General features: G+C 50.9%; 2 long non-coding RNA genes across 3 annotated transcripts in view; both read right to left on the bottom strand.

Moving 5' to 3' along the window:
• Positions 1-1,212: 1,212 nt before the first annotated feature.
• On the bottom strand, positions 1,213-3,464 carry LOC131381988 (uncharacterized). Its single transcript, XR_009211115.1, has 3 exons — positions 2,779-3,464; positions 2,407-2,532; positions 1,213-1,572 (listed from the first exon to the last, which is right to left on the bottom strand). It is a non-coding gene; the product is annotated as an uncharacterized LOC131381988 (long non-coding RNA).
• Positions 3,465-3,661: 197 nt separating this feature from the next.
• LOC116458444 (uncharacterized) overlaps positions 3,662-5,811 on the bottom strand; it is an 8,742-nt gene continuing 6,592 nt past the window's right edge. Inside the window, exon 3 of one of the 2 annotated variants that reach the window (XR_004245322.2) lies at positions 3,662-4,251. This is a non-coding gene — a long non-coding RNA (uncharacterized LOC116458444). The remainder of the gene's footprint in view (positions 4,252-5,811) is intronic. The other variant, XR_004245321.2, reaches the window with a different exon arrangement.

The raw sequence follows: 5,811 nt of genomic DNA, 5'->3' as shown, positions 1-5,811 counted from the left end.
ATACCTCTGCTCCTCTTCCCCATCCCTGGGTGGGGGCGGAAATTCTGAAGGGGAGATGGCTCTGACTTTCCATGTTTGCGGTGACCACCCTGTTAAGGACTGAATGGTGTCCCCTCCCCCAAATGCATATGTTGAAGCAGTAGCCTGCTAGGTGACTGTTTTTGGAGATGGGACCTTTAAGGGGTTAAGGTTAAATGAGGTCATAGGGTTAAGCCCTAATATGGTGGTATTAGTGTCTTTATAAGAAGAGGAGACACCAGAGCCTGCTTGTGCTCTCTGTCCCTCTCCCCAGAGAAAAGGCCACGTGAGGACGTAGCGAGAAGGTGCCACCTGCAGGCCAAGGAGAGAGGCCTCACCAGAAACCAACTCTAACACCTTGATCTGGACTTTCCAGCCTCCAGAACTGGGAGAAAATAAATTCCTGATGTTTAAGCCATCCAGTCTGTGGCATGGTGCTGTGGCAGCCCAAGCTGATGAATAGTACACACCACTCCTCGTTCTGGGAAAAAGGACATCTGCCTTTTAAACTTGCCTAAGGGAGGCCACAAGCTGCTCTCTTGCAAACTCTGGGACTGTCCCCTCTGGAGGGAGCTGGAATTGCAGATTGTGGGGCCTGTCCTGCCACCTTCTGTTCCCCAAGAACAGAATCCAGGAGCAGTGCAGCTAGAAGCAGCAATCTGATTAGAGAAGAGTGTCCTGAGACTGGGCTAAGGTGACCCCTCAAGCCTTTGGGTAAGACTGGTTCCCTTTGGATGGCAGGAAAAAAACCCAGGGCCACCTGTCTCTGTCAAGTGAATTTCCCTAGCCTAGATCTTATCTCTTAAAGACCCTCTCTTTTCAGGATAGTGCACTCTCAGCCCCTCTAGCTGCCCCTCCCAGAGTTCAACAGCACAGGGGGAAGGCTCCAGCTCCTCCCAGATCCTGACTGTCTCCTCTTTGTAACCATCAGGGAGAGGAAAAGCATGGAAAAGCCCCACCAAGGAAGCCCCCAACAAAGTGACAATTACACACTAAGCAAATGGAGACAAAGGACTCCAGCCAGCGCCACCCGAGGAGCTGCATCTGCCCTCTGCCTGACAGCCCCTCCCCGACTCCCATCCCTGTTCCTGTCCCCATCCTGTAGGGTCCTTTGAGACGCAGCTTTGGGGACAATGTGGTCAGTGTGGCCTTGGCCCAGGCCAGGCTCTATCTGGTCACCGGCAGAAACGCGAGGAGGAATCAAGTTCACATGGGGTCAGGAAAGGGCCCCCAGACCCAGACAATAGGGCCCAGCAGGCAGGGCCCGAGCAGGTGAGGAGGGAGTAGTGGGCTGCCAGGCCTCCCTCATACCCCTGGAGCCGTCCTCCAGAGCCAGATCCAGTCGTCTGCTGAGCATCAACCAGGAAGAGTTCCTATCCACGGGAGGCTCCATCCCAACAGCTGTGAAGAGGATGAGATCTTCAGAGAGTCACCCAGCGGGCTAGAAAACCACCGGAGTCTGCCCGCTAAGTCACTGTGGCCAGAATCCAGGGTCACTGAGGTCCAAAGAGAAGGCCAGGCCAGGAGTCGCAGATGCGGCCCAGATGGAGCCATCTAGAGGGAAACACAGCGAGTGAGGATGAGGCCACAGCCTCCATCCCCAACTTCCCACATCCCTCCAGCCTAATTCTGCATCTGAGGGGACACATGTTCAGAGATCCCCCCAGTCTCTCTCTCATGCCCCCAGCACACACACAGGGTGGAAGTGAGGGCTTTGGACATGAAAAATTTTTAGAAGAAACTTAGGCCAGGCATGGTGACTCCCACCTGTAATCCCAGCACTTTGGGAGGCTGAGGAAGGAGGATCACTTGAGCCCAGGAGTTCGAGACCAGCATGGGCAACATAATGAGACTCTGTCTCTACAAAAAATAAGCCAGTCATGATAGCATGCACTTGTAGTCCCAGCTACCCAGGAGGCTGAGGTGGGAGGATGTATTGAGCCCTGGAGGCCAAGGCTGCAGTGAGCCGTGATCATAACACTGTACTCTAGCCTGGGCAACGGAGTGAAATCCTGTCTCTGAGAAAAAGGGAAAAAAAAGTTGCCTAAAAAGAGGAAGCAATGAAAGCTGAGAATACCCCACCAGGCAGGGTTAGCTCAGGGGACCAGAGGAAAGGCAGTAAAGGGAGCCCATAGCAAGCTCCAGGAGCATCATGGGTGAAGACAGGGCAAGGGTTTGAGTGGGTGGGAAGGACCTTCAGAGGCCTTTGATGGCTTCATTTTACAACATTCCCACTGGGAGGATCTCTGCACACCACCACCCCCAACACACACACACACACGCGCACACGCACGCACACACACGCGCACACGTACGCACGCACACACACGCACATGCATGCACACACATACACGCGCACACACACTGCTCCCAGGACGAGGAGCTCACCCCCTTGCCGAGGCTGTAATAAAGCGTGTTCTGACATGAAGATCTGAGCAGATGGGGTCATGTCTCTGGGTTCACCTCTGCATCCCCAGCATCTGGCTCAGAGAAGTTGCTTGGTCCATGCCGGTGCTGAATGAAGGACATGCTAAATTCTCTGCTCGAGCTCACCCACAGTGGTCTTGATTCCATCCCACCCACTCCCACCAAGACCACACGGGGCAAGCATTCCAGCCACCTGGCTCCCTGGCCGTCTTCGCACGAGCAGGAGCATTCTGGGCCTGAGGAGGGGGCACAGGTGGGAGGACAACCTACCCCCATGAAACCAAGCTCCATGTAACCTCCCTCCCTCCCTCCCCACATCCCTCCCAGGCTTACCTGGCAGCATCCAGCCGACACACAGGCAGCCCAGGCTCCCAGCTCCTTCCTTTCCCACACAGACCCCACAGGCCCATCCTGGAAGACAAAAGAGCCAACCACACCGCAGGAGAAAACTGCACCCAGGCCCCTCCCAGGCCCAGGCCTTGCCAGAACTCCCTGCCGAAGAAAGAAGGACCAGGAGCCAGGGAGGCTGGGCCCAGGCACCGCACCCTCCACCTCCCTTTATTCCACCCCAGAACATCCTTAAAAGGTGAGGGGAGAGGGGTTCCCGGGTTCCCTTCACTCACTCCCTGTTTCCCAACAACAGCAGAATGCGACCTGGGAGAAAGTAGGACAAACTCAGCAGCTTGGTGACAGCTGAACTGCAGCTGAACGGAGAGTCAGGAATCCAGAATTCTGATCCCAGCTCTGCTCCTGCCACACCGGGTGGCCCTGGGACCCTTCCTGCCTTGACATTCACTCAAGGTGCACAATAATCACCCATTGTTTGAAGCAATGGATGGGAAATGGAAGGGGCTGTTCTGCCCAGCCTCAGTTATTTTTCTGCTCCCCCTCCTTCTCCCCTGCCCTTTCCTGATGCCCCATGCACCAGAGGAAATGCGGGGAGCCAGAGGCTGGAGTAGGACTCTTTGAAGACCACCCTGTGTCACCAGTCTGGAGAAGACCAGAGAATGATCACTAATCCTGACCTAGGACCATCTGCCAGGTTTTGCTTTTGGTAACAACTATGCTGTCTTCATCAACTGGCAGACCTGAGTCAGGAGAGTCAGGGAGCCCTCTCAGCATATCTTCAGAGCTTGCTGTCAGCACCTGGGAGTGGGGCCACGAGTCCAGAACTGGAGATGAACTCAGACACTTGCACTGAGAAAAATACATCTAAAGTCACAGTGTTAAGTCTTCTCTTAACTGTAAGGCCAAGGAGCCCTAGCCAAGGTTTATAAATATGATCACAAAATGCTAAAACTGAGAAGAGAAGAGCTGGTTCACATCATCAGGGTGTCCCCAGCCTCCTTCTAATAGCAGTTCTACAAGTACACAAGATGAAGTCATTTAACTCAGCCTTCAAAAGTTCCAGACGGTGATGTTCATAAAATACTAGCCCTAATGCCAAATGTGGAGTGTGAAAATCACCCTTTCTGGGACCCCACAAAATGGGGACAGGCTCTTTCTTTCTTCCATAGAGGTAGAAAAGAGAATGAGCTACATTGCCCATTTCCCCTCCCACTTTGGTATTCTAGGATACTACACTTCCCTGCACAGACCAGAAGAGGGCAGGCTGGCAGGCTATGGGCTGGTAAATACTTATCTGCAAGGATGCTTCCCAGTGTGGTTGTGAACGTCCTGAAGAACCTGGAAATTCCCTTCTCTCTCCTCAGTCCCAGGAACTTGCTGCTGTCTGTAAATAGACCCTGGGCTGCTCAGAGGAGCCTGGCTTGATCCACAGTGACCCTTTCCCCTGGCTCTGTGGACCTAGAGTCATGATATTAACAAGGCGATGAAGGTTTCAAGGGACCTTTAGCTAGTTCCTGGGTGAAGCTGACAACATCTTAGAGGGTACAAAGGAAGGCATGGGCTTTGGGGCCAGAGAAACCTGGAGGAAACTGTGGCTCTCTCACCCCCACGTACTCGATGTGCGACTCAAAGTTAATTATCTTTCTTTCTTTCTTTTCTTTTTTTTTTTTTTTTTCCTGGAGACAGGATCTCACTCTGTCACCCAGGCTGGAGTGCAGTGGCAGGATCTCAGCTCGCTGCAACCTCTGCCTCCTGGGTTCAAGTGATTCCCCTGCCTAAGCCTCCCAAGTAGCTGAGATTGCAGATGCGTGCCACCACGCCCTGCTAACTTTTTTTTTTTTTAGTAGTAGAGACGGGGTTTCACCATCTTGGCCAGACTGGTCTTGAACTCCTAACCTCAGGCAATCCGCTGGCCTCAGCCTTCCAAAGTGCTGGGATTACAGGCATAAGCCACCACACCTGTCCAAAGTTAATGATTTTCAAAGCTTAGCCAGTGCCTGGCACACAGTACATGTTCCAAAAATTATTTTCACCACTCAATGATTTAAACTTTAAGTAAATCTGTGTGTGATATTTATGTTCCAGAAATATAAGCCATATTTATCCTGTAGCATTATATGTATATACCACAGTTAGGCAGCACTGATCAAATTAAAATCCCCTATCTTGATGAATGGAAAAGCAAAGTCTGGCTTATCCACACAATGGAATCTACTCGTCAATAAAAAGGAACAAACTATTAATACATACTACAACATGGATGAACCTTACAAACATCATGCTGAGGGAAAGAAGCTAGGCTCAACAGAACACATATTGTATGATCTCGTTTATACAAAATATCCAGAAAAGGAGAATCCACAGAGATGAGAAATAGACTGGTGGTTCCTGGGGTTAGGGATGGGATGTTGATGAACAGTAAATGGTTATGAGAGAGCTTGCTGGAGTAACGGAACTGTTCCAAAACTGATTTATGGTGAAGGTTGCACAACTTGGTACATTTATTAAAAATCATTGAATGGGTGAGTTATATGACATTTAAACTATGCCTCAATAAAATTGGACAGAACAGGAATTGAACTACTGAGACACGCAACAAGAAGCATGAGCCTCAGCTGGACACAGTGGCTCACAACTATAGTCCCAGCACTTTGGGAGGCCGAGGTGACCACTTGAGGTCAAGAGTTCGAGACCAGCCTGGCCAACATGGCAAAGCCCCATCTCTTCTAAAAATACAAAAATCAGCCGGGTGTGGTGGTGCACACCTGTAATCCCAGCTACTCGGGAGACTGAGGCAGGAGAATCACTTGAACCCCAGCAGGTGGAGGTTGCAGTGAGCCGAGATGGCTCCACTGCACTGCAGCCCAAACAGCAGAGTGAGATCTTGTCTCAAAAAAAAAAAAAAAAAAAAAAAAAAAAAAAGGATGAGCCTCAAAAGCACTCCGTTCAGAAAAAAAAAAAAAAAAAAAGCTGAACACAGAAGCTTCCATATATATGGAACATTAAAAAAAAAAAAAA

Source organism: Hylobates moloch, unplaced genomic scaffold (genome assembly GCF_009828535.3).
Source record: "Hylobates moloch isolate HMO894 unplaced genomic scaffold, HMol_V3 SCAFFOLD_19, whole genome shotgun sequence".
In the NCBI taxonomy this organism is placed as follows: domain Eukaryota; kingdom Metazoa; phylum Chordata; class Mammalia; order Primates; family Hylobatidae; genus Hylobates; species Hylobates moloch.
This window is presented reverse-complemented; position numbering and strand designations above follow the sequence as displayed.